Here is a 14653-nt window from a genome sequence, read left to right on the forward strand (position 1 = left end):
TGCCGCATCACGCTGTGCATGCCGCTTTCCTCAGTGTCGGAACCATGCACATTTGTTGCCGCAGCGCACTTCGCACACGGACACAGGGTGGGGTGGCTAGTGGGCGGGCACAGCAACCAGTGGGTGGGCCCAGGGAGGGGGCCAAGGCCTGATTATGTGTGAGGGGCCCCAAAATTTCTGATGGCGGCCGTGACTACGGTTGGTTTATTCCATTGTTTAATACCTGATAAAATGTAACATCAGTGTAGGTCCCAACTTAAACCAAATCCCTCCATCACTCTTTGTTCCCCTGTTCTTCATCTTTTGATTCTTACAATAGCCCTGTGTATAATTCTATGTCGTTAAATGTATTGCAACACAATGTGCAATGTGCATGCAACTTCTGAAGTATCACGCTGTTTATTTAAAGTGCAATTTTCTAGTATTGTCCTGTGACCAATACAGCACCTGTGAAGAAATGAATAAATGGCGATTGCTTTTCAGCTCTTCGTGACTGGAGGTATCATGCAGGGTGTGCTTTCTGCCTATATAATTTTACTCTAATAAGAGTTTTTCCTTTCTATATCAAAAAAGTTGAGAGAAATCAATATAACATACCGTACTATTCATCCATTGTTATAGCAACCTGAAGTGAAAATAAACTTATAATATAATAATTTTTTTGTGTAGTACAGCTAAGAAATAGAACATTATTAGCAAAGAAAAAAGTCTTGTTGTTTTCCAGTACAGGAAGAGTGAAAAATCTTTGATATAAGGTTTTACTGCCGGAAAGTTCAAAGGGTCATTATTTCTGCTTTGTTTTAGCTTAAAAGACAGAGTGTGGTTTCTAAACTGCAAATATTACAGAATAATGCAAAAAATAGCTTTATAGCAGAAAATAAAATTATGAGACTCTTTTCTATTATACTAATGTAATATTCGTTATCCGTACTACACATACAATTCATTATATCATAAGTTTTTTTGCTTCAGGTTTGCTTTTAAAGGGACTGGTTTGACATTGTGATCAGCTGTTTGTGGACATCCTTGGCCACTGCTTATGGCTTTGCAGTAGAAAAGAAAGCAAAGGAAACAGCTTGTAAACCACACGCTGGGTTTGCGGAGGTCACTGGGTCACAGCAGGGCAGGCTACTGTTTCTGCAATGTCAGTACGGAGTGGTTTGTTTTGATATGGAACAGGTGTATTCCTAAGAAATCTGTTGCTTACACTGGAGCTTAGGAAGAGCAACCTTAAGCCCATATGCTGCTTTTTCCATTCTCATTTGTCTCTGACAGTCAGGCTCAGTTATTAGGTATAGGGATGTGATTATGGTACCTCTTTACTTCTCCACTGCTACTTAGGCTAGTAGCAATTTAGGAATAATGCCCAGCTATAGTTATCAGCCAACTAAGAACAGCATTTTCAGGTATTGTGAATTTTTTTTTATCAAAACACTGGAGGTATTAAACATAATGTCTGCTAATCTAATCTTCTGTTTAGGGTTAGAAGGCTAACTGAATTTCTACAAGTGCTTATCTATGGTGTATGTGCCTCTCAAGAAATTATAATGCGTTAAATATAAAACTGTTTGTATCTGTGGCACACCCATAAGCATGGGTGTCTGCAGAACATTTTCCGGGGAGGCAAAAGCGGTGGGGCGGGGGGGTGGGGGTGGGGGGGTAGGGGAGGTGTCAGGTGCCAAAAATGGGCGTGACCATGGACCAGGATGTGCGTGTGGTCACGAGTGGAGCCAAATTTACATGAACTTAGCAATGGTGGGACATTAGACTAGGATTATATTAAGAATTAGATTGCGAGCGCCTCCAGCACAGATGCTCCTCAGTTTAGGTAGTGACAGGTGCAGCCCAGTTTAGGTAGTGGCAGGTGCCCCCCAGTTTAGGTAGTGACAGGAGCCCCCCAGTTTAGGTAGTGACAGTGCCCCCAGTTTAGGTAGTGGCAGGTGCCCCCCAGTTTAGGTATTGACAGGTGCCCCCCAGTTTAGGTAGTGACAGTTGCCCCTAGTTTAGGTCATGACAGGTACCCCTCAGTTCAGGTAGTGACAGGAACCCCAAGTTTATGTAGTGACAGGGACCCCCAGTTCAGGTAGTGACATGGACCCTTAGTGCAGGTAGTGACAGGGATCCCTAGTGCAGGTAGTGACAGGGACCCCAGTTCAGGAAGTGACAGGAACCCCAGTTCAGGAAGTGACAGGAACCCCCCATTCAGGTAGTGACAGGGACCCCCAGTTCAGTTTAGGTTGTGACAGGTGCACCCCAGTGTTCGTAGTGACAGGTACCTCCCACTCACCATGTCAAAGCAGGCAGCCCAGCGTGAGCTTCAGACCTCAGAATCAGCCATTGACCAGTGAGAGCAGACACACGGTACTCCGTAAACACCGTGCTGCATATGCGGAAGTGATGTCACTTTCATATATCAGTGCAGTGTCCGCGAGGTCCTAGCGCCCGCACTCACTGGTTGCGGGCTGATCGGAGGTCTGACGCTCCTGATCTGCATGCTTGTTCAGGGTGTATGGCTAAAAGTATTTGAAGAAGAAGATCAGCAGGACTGCCAGGCAACTGGTATTGTTTAAAAGGAAAAAAATATGGCAGCTTCCATATCGCTCTCACTTCACGTTCCTTTTAAATACAAACACTCCTGATCATCTTGGCTAAAACCTTACATCAGTACAGTTATTAGTCTCACCCGATCGATACTTGAAGAGGAACTGTCGCGAAAATCTTAAAATTTAAAACACATACAAATAAGAAGTACATTTCTTCCAGAGTAAAATAAGCCATAAATTACTTTCCTCCTATGTTGCTGTCACTTGCAATAAAAAGTAGAAATCTGACATTACCAACAGGTTTTGGGGTTGGGTAATCCATCTCTTCATGGGGGATTCTCAGCATGGCCTTTATTCTTTATAAAGACATTCCCTAAAAATGATTTATACAATGATGTTGACCAGTCTCCCTACTCACCGTACACTATTTTGGCAGTTGGCTGGAGCAACTGCCATTCACTAAGTGCTTTTATAAATGAGAAGATGGGCTAGTCCAAAATTTGTCGGTAATGTCAGATTTCTACTACTTACTGTAAGTGACCGCAACAAAGAAGAGAAGTAATTTATGGCTCATTTTACTCTGGGAGAAATGTACTTTTTTTTGGTATGTTTTTTACGTTTTAAGATTTTCAACAGTTCCTCTTTAAAGCGGACCGAAACCAAACATTTTTTAAATTCAAAATATTTAGTTGCACCACTCAGACACATACAAAGATAAATAAACACTCCTTCAAGCCTATGAGCATTTCAGTGCATGCTTTTCACCCTTCTCTTTTCATAACTAGGGTTATACAGGTGGCAGCCATTAGCAATTCCTTCATTGCCAGACACCACCTACTCCATCCTTTTGCCGGATTCTGTCCCAGCAATATGAAAGGAAGGAGGGGGGGGGGGGGGGTTCCTCCAATAAATGTAAAATATTTTGTATTTGTCATCGTGCAGCTGAAAAAAGGCTGCTATTTATTATTATAATTTAGAAAATAGATTTTATTACTGAAATCTTGTATTTTTAGTTTGGGTCCACTTCAAGTAACATTGAACAAGCCTTAACGTTCATTGCTAATGCATCCCTCACTCATCGTCTCCCTCTCACCTCTATGTAACAGTATAAGTTGGTCAAATGTTTTGCACAATTACAGGTGTCAGCAAGCAAAGATTGAAAGATGTGTGTTTCACTTTCTATAGACATTTGTCTGAGCAATTTGCAGAAAAGTCCAAGACCACCTGCATATGATTTAGCAGATGTATTCAAACTAAGATGTATTGTAGTTGTTCTGTGCATGTCAGATTGAATATGCATAGAGAGATTGGTCAACAGGGGGATTTGTGTGCAGGCAGGGGCGTAGCAATAGGGGGTGCAGAGGTTGCGACCGCATCGGGGCCCTTGGGCCAGAGGGGCCCCAAAGGGGCCCTCCCTCAACTGCAGTATTAGCTTTCTATTGGTCCTGTGCTCATAATAATCACTTCTATAGATACTTTGAATAGTGGTAATCATTAACAAGCTGTTCCCCATCCCCTTCCTGCTCCTCTGACACTGTAGTTGCCATTGGCAGCTTTTGGTGCGCCATAGCAATTGTTATGTATAGAGTGCTTGGGGGGGCCCCATGTAAAACTTGCATCGGGGCCCATAGCTCCTTAGCTACGCCACTGTGTGCAGGTGACCCATGGTACGGCAGCAGAGCAGGATATTGCAAGTATCGTGATCTTACATATGACAGTAATAGCTGGTTTCACTACATTGCCTGTATCAAGATCAATAGTAGGTATGCTTCCACAATCTAAGGGCCCGTTTCCACTACACGCAGTGCAATGTGGCTACATAGCCGCATTGCACCGTGGCTGAACTGAAACCAAAGCACGGCAATGGAACAGTTTCCATTGCAGGCTTGTTATCTGGAGAAGTGCGGAGTGATCAGAGTATCTGCAGCATGCTGCAGATTCTCACACGCCCGCATTCCGTCGGCATCCGCCCCCATCTCCTCCATTCGGGGATGCGGAAATGACGCGAATGGGAGCGGAAGTGATGCATAGCCGCATCACATCCCTTCAGCTTCCATTCACAAAAGGAAATGGGCCCTAAGGCATACTAGATATACTTAGACAACAATGCAGACCTTCATTATGGTTAAAAGGGGTAGTAAGTAACATCCAAAAATAAAAAAATTGCAGAAAAATATTGCCCCAAAAATATACGTTAACCTCAGTTTTTTTCTTAAATTGGTTTTATGTTCCCTACAAACCACCAGAAATACCTTCTTTTTTCATATCACATTTCTCCTAATTCTAACAGTGAACAACAGGATAGATAAGCTAAAAAAGCAATTTCTGATCAGATGATTTTACATTTTTTTTCACCCATGTCCCTTTCACACTTACTTCTCGTGTCATAGTACTCTCCTCCACAGCAGCTCATTGCGAGGGCAATGTAAGTCTATGGCAGCTTACACATTATGGCAACGCGGTGCAACTGAAGTAGCGAAATCAATGCCAGGCTGCCACAAACTCTGCAGTTTGTTGCCACTTGATCGCACCACACCATGTGTAAAAGTAGCCTTAAAGAGACTCCGTAACAAAAATTGCATCCTGTTTTTTATCATCCTACAAGTTCCAAAAGCTATTCTAATGTGTTTTGGCTTACTGCAGCACTTTCTGCTATGACAGTCTCTGTAATAAATCAATGTATCTTTCCCCTGTCAGACTTGTCGGCCTGTGTCTGGAAGGCTGCCAAGTTCTTCAGTGTTGTGGTTCTGCTATGAACTCCCCCTTCCTGGCCCCTCTATGCACACTGCCTGTGTATTATTTAGATTAGGGCAACTTCTCTCTTCTCTCTTATCTTTTACAAGCTGGATAAATCGTCCTCTGAGCTGGCTGGGCTTTCACATACTGAAGAATTACAGACAAGGGCAAAGCTGTTTGCAGGAAGAAAAGAGCAGCCTGAAACTTCAGTGCATGAGAGATGCAGGGGGAAAGAAACACACAAATGATCTCTTGAGATTCAAAAGGAAGGGTGTATACAGCCTGCTTGTGTATGGATGTATTTTCTATGTGTGGACATACTGTACATCAACCTACTTCCTGTTTTGGTGGCCATTTTGTTTGTTTATAAACAAACTTTTTAAAACTGTTTTTAACCACTTTTAATGCGGCGAGGAGCGGCAAAATTGTGACAGAGGGTAATAGGAGATGTCCCCTAACGCATTGGTATGTTTACTTTTGTGCGATTTTAACAATACAGATTCTCTTTAATATGAAGTTTGATCCTACTTTAATGCTTTATTTATAACTGTTTTCACAATGGCATAACCTTCAGTAGTACAATCCTAGACATCTCCCAACTTAGGATCAGGGATTATGATACAATAGATCCAGGCTCTCTCCCGTTCTCACAAGAATGAACCCTTGACACACAGCAAGACTCCCAAATTAGTAAACAGGTGTCCTCCACTCACAAGGTCACCCCTTCAGGCGTTGCTGCTCACTCCAGAGAATCAGTTGCCGTTACAGAAATGCCTGATTAATTCTCTTTGGCTGCAATCTGATGACAGTTTGGCTTCCTTTACCCTTGAGTAAAGGTCAACACTATATTTGTGCAAAGTGATTGAAAACTCAGTCACTCCAGCCCGTCCTGCTCGTTAAGCACATTACCCAATATGACTACACTCTGCTCAATAGCCACTGGTCCACTCTGTCTAAACCTGTAGCTAAAGACCCCCCCCCCCCCCCTGCACCACAGGGTATCTCTCAAACCATCATGTAGCAGGACGCAATGGACGTTAAGGTAAGTGCCTGTTTTTAAATTTCGGGAGGCGCTGGCCATGCTTGGGGGGGTCGCCTGCACCTCCCAGCCTCCCCTTCCGAGATGCCGCTGTGGTTTCCAGGCAGTGAGAGAGCTTGGGACCCCGCGGCACCCTGGTTGTTTGGGGGCATTGGGAAGCCTCCCCGTGGCGCTCCTGGATAGTGCTAATGTAGCATGAACTAATTCCCGCAGGGCAACCGCTTTGCGGTATTGGTTTTAACCCTGCAAACGTTGGCATGCGAAAGCAAATGCATATTTACATAAGCTACGTCTCATGAATAGCCAATTAGGCCAAATTTGCAAAGCCAGATTTGTCAGGCATTACTTGGTTTGATGCACGCATACATTTTCTATAAAGTGTAATCTCTCAAACCATTCCTCAGAAGGTAGTTAAACACCCAAAGAATTAACTGTGAGTCTACCAACTCCATGTGGTCAGTGACCTGGCTGAAATGTGAAATAAAGATACTAATGCCACACAGCAAGAGCCCTATCAACTATGCAACCATGCAAGATGTGTAACAGCTACATGGAGAGATTTCCAGAGATATAGAGTAGCTCTACATATATGTGCCAGCTATGCAACATACTTATAGTTAAAGAGGGAATAAAGGAAAGAAAAGATAACACTTCAGATTGGATTGTTGAGTGAAGTCAGAAATTCTTGCATTTTACAGTTTATAAGAGGCCAAATAGTCAGGGGCGTAGCAATAGCCACAGCAGCCATAGCAATTGCTATGGGGCCCTGGAGCATAGGGGGCCCAAGTGGTAATTGATGTGTTAACTATTAATTTTCCTGTGTTTCTCCACCCTCTGACTTTACCTCAGTGCCCATAGACTATTTGCAGTGTAACTTGCACAGGAATGCATATTTCCCAGTCAGTTCATATCCTATTGGGTAGGGACAGGTGGCATTGCCCAAGAGTGCCTAAGTCTGAGGGCCCCATCAAAATTCTGCTTTGGGGCCCCATAATCCCTAGCTATGCCTCTGCAAATAGTAGTTATTCAAATATTAACTGAAAGGGTTATTGGAATTTTCACCTTCAGTCATGAGACAAAATATCTTTATAATGAGTGCCAATGAAGTAGATTATTTGTTGGCTTCTGATAAGGTGAAGGAAATAGCCAGACATTTATATGTACATTACCTGTACATATAAATGTCTGGCTATTTCCTTCACCTTATCCGAACCAAAGACGTTTCACACTAAGGGGTCCCAGCGCTTTGATTGGCCTAGAAGGCTGCCTGTCACATGACCTGCCACTGGACCCGCTAGGGTTCAGGATGGGTTCAGTGGAGTGGCCTTTGGTTCGGAGGAGCGAGCGTAAGTTACCAGCACATGTTAGGTGCACTACCGCAGCATAGCGTGCACTGAGCTTGGGCTCCTGTCATTAAGCTTGATGAATTTACCTCAAAGAGTGATGAAACAACTTTTAAAACACAAAAAGGAGGATGGTTGAAGATGCATTATTTTTTTCTATGGTTATTTTGAAAGCTCAGTTCATATTCATCTGAGCACCTAATTCATCTTCTTGTGGGCACAGGTTATCTCTCTGCACAGGACAGTCCTTCTCAAGTAGCTAAGAAAAATCAAAGAAATTCTAATTTCAGTAGCGATGACAACCTACAGGTTATTTGGAGTTGATAGTAGCCCTCTACTTTCTGCAGGCTTTGGTTTCTTGCTTAGTTAGATAGCAAAGGGAGTTCACTTCAGTTAATCTTTGAGGGAAGGGCGAGGATGTGCTTATTAAAAAGCTCTCGTAGGAGAAACCTATCTGATGTGGGTCCGTGAAATTTAAAAACAAGGTCAGACGATTAACAGCTCTGCGTGTGCCAGATATGACCAGTGTAGGTATAGATTTATACCGAGCCTGACACTTAATACTTAAGCGTAGGATTTATATTGAGAGAAGCAGTTTATACATCAGATGCTAAAAACGAGTCAATTAACTCCTGATAGCAATATTATGTAATAGGAAGCAGTTATGTAGAACAGCTATTTGACTGTGAAAGTATAGCAGTAGGTCATGCAGTGCACCTCTGCTGGCTGAAGCCAAAGCAATGTGACTTATCTTTGGCATGTCATGTCTCAAGATACAATGTCATCTGGTGTTAGTTCCCAGTGACCAGGCATAGACGGGGGACAGGGTTGTATCTTCTTTGAAAATAGAGGAGGCACAATTTCCATTAGCATTGAGTTACGGCAAGGAGATAGAAGAGGGATTACTGCCCTGTAATACAACCTGAGTTTGCAGTTTCTATGCTGCATGAATATTTTTAAGATCTGGCCTGGAATAGATGAATCAGCCTTAAAGCAAAAATCACATTGCCATATTGTAAGGTCATGTTCAGTACTTTTCTCCCCTACGTTCTTAGGGGCTGAATACAGCACATGAACTAAACAGATTTCAATTTCTTAAGTAATTTAGCAAACAGCCCGAGTGACTAGTTACATAATAGTTTTAAAACAGACTTTATACAAACAAGAATTTTAGACATGAAGCAATAGTCAAAGCAGTGACTCTTCACAAGGGCAGTTTCTAGACTAAATAGCTCACAGGGCAGGTGTGAAGAAGCCCAAAGAAACCACTAACTAACATTTGTTTGCAACCAGATCAGAGTAGTACTTGTAACTCTTTAATTATTATTTTAATTAAGGATTACTTATCCATGTTTCCCTCTGGTATCGAAATTAAGTAGCCTTGAGCTGACAGATACCAGAATTAGGTAGCCATGTACAACCCAGATACCAGAATTAAGTAGCCATGTACAACCCAGATACCAGAATTAGGTAGCTGTGTGCTCCAAGATATCAGAATGAAGTAGCTATGTATAACTCAAATACCAGAACTAAAGTAAACCTGCAACTCTGGAGAGGAAATGATTCCTATTTACCTATCTCCATCCCCCCGTAGTCTGTCAGCTCCTTCGCCGTTCTCCCGGTCCCCCCTTCCCCCATCGTGCTCCTGTGAAGTTTGCAATCCAGATGGGTTGCGGACTACTGTTCATGAGCAGGACTGCACACCACACCAACCAGTTGCAGTTCTCGTAGCTGGGAGTGTTCTGCACAAGCGCAGTTACAGTCTTAATGAACTGTGCATGCACAGAATGCTTCTGGACATGGGATGGGTTGTTTGCGACTCTGACGAATTGTGGACTTTTTTAGGTTTGTCAGTAGCACAATGGAGGGGATCAGTAGGATGGCAAGAGAGCATATGGACTACAGGGGTCTGAAGGAGGTCCCAGGTAAGTTAAAATCCATTCCTCCCTTAGTCTCAGGTATACTGTATGTAGCTTTGTGGAAAAGCTGAACATTTGGGTGCCAGCAGCACTTTAATAAAAAGGGAGCTATATACAGTAGACTGCAATTGCAGCATCCGCTGTGTAATTCAGGTGCCGACTACACCCAGTAAATGTCAGTAAGCCAGTAATAGGAGGCTCAGATATCAGTGGAAGGAGCATTTAGCGATGAAAGGCAGTATATTTAGTGGCAGAAGGTGGATCTGATATTGGCGGAGATTGCGGCATGGGTGGGGGGTTTGTTTACTGTTAGGCTTCAGTAGAGAGCTGGTTAGGGTGGAAATAGGGTTAGGTGAGAAATATTAGTGGAGATTATGGTGGGATGGGGGTAGGTTAGTGTTAAGCATCAGTAGAGGACAGGTTTCTGCAAGAAGAAGGTTAGGTGAAAGTAAAATATTGGTATAAATTACAGATATTCTACTACCGAAGATATCCACTGTTCAATTGTAGAATATTGGTAATTTCCTGATATTCTACTAGCTATTTTCCCCGTCACCTAAATTACAGTGACAAAATACCAGAATTAAGAAGTCGCACTTCCCATGTACCAGAATTAGGAAGGCATGGGCCCCAAACATCAGGAACAGTTAGCTCCAGAGATCAGAATTAAGTAGCTGAGTGCCGCCCCACTACCCCCCCCCCCCCCCCCATAGCAGGGTTAACTAGTTTAGCATTCCCAAACAGAATTAAGTGGCCTGGTGGCCCTCATATAAAATTCAGTGGCCTAGGTGTGCCAAACAGAGAAGAATAACAGGCCTTGTTTCCCCCCCCCCCCCATAAAAGGATAAAGTGCCCTAGTGCTTCCTCCATTAAGGGATAAAGTGGTCTGCCACCACTGTCCCACAAAAAGAATAAAGTGACTTGGCGTTGTTTCTATAAAATAATAAAGTGGCGCTGCCTCAGCAAAAAAATAAAGCTGCCTGGTGTGGCGCCCCTTAAAGAATAAAGTGTTCTGATGTTCCTCCCATAAAAGAATAAACTTGCTTGGTGCTGGCTGCTTTCCCCCAATCCATAAAAACTCACCTTCTCACTCTGGCCTACTACCCCTCACAAGTGCTCTAAACCCACAACTGAACTCTGGTCCCCTACCTTTCGTGTCCCTACCTCTCCCTCTAGATTGTAAGCCTTTGGGCAGGGTCATCCTCCTTTTGTGTCCTACCTGGTCATGCGCCTCCATTACTGTGCACCCATGCTATGCATTTAAGTGAACCTGACTTGCCTAATCTCCATGCTCCCATCCAGTGACTGTGCTGTGTGATCTGGTTTTCCTTGTATTCCTGTATTGTCATATTGCTGTATGTCACCCCTAAATATTGTCTGTAACCTAAACTAATGTCCAGTGCTGCGTAATATGTTGGCGCTTTATAAATACAATAAATAAATAATAATAAATAAAATAATAACATGTCCTAGTGCTTTCCCCATCAAATGGCCAGGGACTGTCCAACCTCCCTCCAATCTAGAGACAGTAGCAGCAAAGCCTGCTGAAGAAGATATTAACTAACTCTACTCTGTGCACTACACCAGGCATACTGTCTTCTTCCAGTTGGTACCACATCATGTGCAAATCGACTTCACTTGCTGATGGGTCACAGGATCAGTGACTTGTGCCTGTGGGGACCATGGAGACCAGAGACATCAGGCAGCAGGAGGGAGAAGCATAGTAGTCAGCCAGATGATGCAATCAGGTAGATCTGGATTCAGGGGTGTTTTGAGGTCTTGGGTCTTTTTACCCCATCTTCCATGGCATTCTGGGCAGCAAACCAGCTCAATGGCTCTAATTTTTTTTTTACTAGGTAGCATCATATACAGTAAAAATATACAACTGTTGTGTTATAAAGATGCAAAAATGTGTTGTCTTAAAGGGAACCTTATCTGTCATAAAAAAGTTTCACTTACCTGGGCTTCCCAAAGCCCCCTGCAGCCATCCTGTGCCCTCACTGGTCCTTGATTATCCTCCGGCCCCCCACCATTAGTTTATTTTTCAGCCGACTAAGAGTCGGCCCCTGTCCACACATCTCTATGTACGTGTTCCCATTGTTAAGCACGTCCTGTGCAAGTGCAGTAAGAGAAACCTTGTACTGCGCCTGTGCAGGACACACTTGACGACGGGAACACGTACAAGGAGATGCGTGGACAGGGAAACTAAACTAACCCGCCGTGGGGGACCGGAGGATAATCGAGGACTGGCGAGGGCACAGGACGGCTGCAGGGGGCTTGAGGGAGCCCCAGGTAAGTGAAACTTTTTTTTTAATGACAGTTAAGGTTCCCTTTAATGGGGAGATTTTTTTCTAATAAAGCATGTTTTGTTTATTTTTGCTGTGTTTAGAATTAAATTGTATTTTCCTTGTTATATGAGGAACATATGAAATATTACAAATGCATGTTTTTGGGGCATCATTATTTAGGATTCAAAAACATCATAGCCTCCTCAAACGTGCACTCTGTTTGATGGAAAGGAAGGAACAGATCCATTTGAACGGAGTAATGTGAACAGATCCCATTGATTAACATAGGATCTGTTCAGATCCGTTCTTTTTCGTTCTGCAACGCCATCCATGGAATACGGCTTTAGAAGCAACACAATAATATTATTCTTCAGGTTATTGTGAGAAGACACCGGTTTTATGTGAAAGAAAGAAGCTTGTCTTCTGCTTGCAAAGAGTTTGTGATAGATTTGTAAAAAAACATGTTGCTCTTATTTTATGTTTTAAAACAACTTTATCATGATTGTTATATATCTAACTAATTCTTGTGTCTTTATATATACTTTTTAAAAGTTAATTTTACATGACTTTCAGACATGCAACACATTACAAACTAAGTATAGCGATGGAGGATGAGATTATCTAAGGATTAAAGCAATCACACCTATAGATTGGAGGTGAGGAAACATCAATCTCATTGAAGATGTGACAGCATCTGGAGAAGTATTCAATAGATGGTATCTGTAATGCTTGACCTAAAGTGGAATCTGAAAGGTACGGCTAGAGAGAAAATCAAAGTTAAAATCCGGATTACTTGCTATTGATGGCACGGAAATCGTGTGACCTTTATATTTAAAAATAGAAATAAGATCAAAAGGATATGTGTTAAAAAAGAAAAAAAAAACATATATGAAAAAGCAAACAAAAAGACCGACTTATTGTTTAGTTCAAGTCAGATGCTGTCATCTGTCCATTACGAGATGAAAGGAAAACATGCTATTTGCATCCATGCGGGCAGGAGAGTAAGAAAGAATGATCAAAAAAGCTGCAGTCAAAAGCTTTTCGATTTACCTTTAAAATTGTACACTTTTTCTGAAGGCATTAAGTATGAGCTCAAACATTTTACTAAGCATAATATTCCCATAAGATCCTGTTGTGGGAGCATTGTTTTAAATGACCATGTGTTTGTTTATATGCGACACCTGACGGCTGTAGCTGCCCTTGCTGGGGGAATAGCAATGAGTCAATGTGATGTTTAACTAGCCATATACTTATAGATTTCCCCCCCAATGTTCCAAAATGATTGATTCCTTTCTAAAAAGAATTGATTTAAAAGGATCCCTACCATACACTGCACATCAATCTCCATTATGTTCAAGCAGGGAATCCATTGAAAATCGATTGCAAATTCATAATTTTGCAAAATTGCGATCGTTTTTCGTAATTACGATAATTTTCGTAAAGGAAACAAATCGGAATTTTGTGTTTATCACAGAAATTTGTCCGTTCTCGAAAATGTGTTCCAGTGCAGAGCCTCCTGATACATCTAAAGTGACAACATGTGCAGGGGCCTTTGCATTATCAGATATTGCAAGGCCCACAACTAAGTGTCTCAGCATGCATGGCCGCTAAGTCTACCTTGGCAAAGAGCACCTGTCTTAGAAGTGGCTGTAGGTAGAGCCTCTTGATACATTTAAAGCGACAGCACATGCAGGGGCCTTTGCATTATCAGCAATTGCAATCAGTAATTGCAATCAATGAGTGACTTTCCTCAGTTTAGTAATTACTTACATATGCATAATTACTATTAAAAAAACAAAATTACGTCCATTTTCGTCATTAAAACAACTTTGTTTCTATGAAACTGTATCCAGTTGATCCGCAGTGCAGCGGAAGTGTCAGACATGTCTTCTGCTTCTCTTGGGTTTCAACATCAGCAATTTCCCCAAGAGCCAGACAGGAGAAATATCGACTAACAGCTTGTACAATTAGCTAGCTGACTTGGGGTTGATTCACTTTGTAGGATGAGATCCCCACACTTTGGCCCAATAGGCTGCCTGTCAGGCTAATCAAAGTGCGGGAATCTTGTCCTACAAAGTCACTGGACCTGACAAGGTCCAGAGTGGGACAATTGGAGCAGCTTTTTGTGGGGAGTGCGAGTAAGTTAGTAGTGCATGCTACAGCAGTACCGTGCCTACTTTGAAAATTATACTTGCGCTGCCACACTAAGCTGCGCCACTTGAGCAGTGTAGCTTTGTTAATCAACCCCTTCTGATTTGTCTGTGAGCCAAATGTAGCCATAAAAAGAGCCGCATCTGGCTCCCAAGCCATAGGTTCCCTACCCCTGCTTGAGATAATAAACTTGAGAAGACAGAGCTCTCTGCGACTAAAGTCGGAGAGATCAGTGGTTCTTTTGCATAGATAACAACTGGAGTTTCTTAACTCTTCCTGTACTGGAAACAATATTAGACTTATATCTCCTCTGCTAATGTTTTATTTCTTAGCTGTACTATACATACAAATCATTATATCATAAGTTTATGTTCACTTCAGATTCCCTTTAAGATGTAACGGGACCCTAGGCAATGTACTAGGTCAAAGAAGGAGGCAGGTGGGCCCCATGACATCCACTAGGTCCCAAGCACCTGCCTAGGTTGCCTGGTGGATGATGCTTTTCTGCCTAACACACAGACAAATCAACCTTTCAGGCTATCAATTGGACAATTGCCAGACTGATACACGTGCATGTATGATGACTCTGTTCCATGTGCACAGCCAATTTATTCTGCCATGTCTAATCACAAAA

The 14653-nt window shown here is 42.6% G+C and overlaps 1 long non-coding RNA gene across 1 annotated transcript in view; it reads left to right on the forward strand.

Annotated features, from left to right (window-relative positions):
* The window catches only part of LOC137561205 (uncharacterized), a 34544-nt gene extending 21935 nt beyond the window's left edge, over positions 1–12609 (forward strand). The window contains exon 3 of the long non-coding RNA XR_011029927.1: positions 12442–12609. This is a non-coding gene — a long non-coding RNA (uncharacterized lncRNA). The remainder of the gene's footprint in view (positions 1–12441) is intronic.
* The last annotated feature ends 2044 nt before the right edge of the window (positions 12610–14653 follow it).

The sequence above is a fragment of the Hyperolius riggenbachi genome, chromosome 3, assembly GCF_040937935.1.
Source record: "Hyperolius riggenbachi isolate aHypRig1 chromosome 3, aHypRig1.pri, whole genome shotgun sequence".
Taxonomy (NCBI): Eukaryota; Metazoa; Chordata; class Amphibia; order Anura; family Hyperoliidae; genus Hyperolius; species Hyperolius riggenbachi.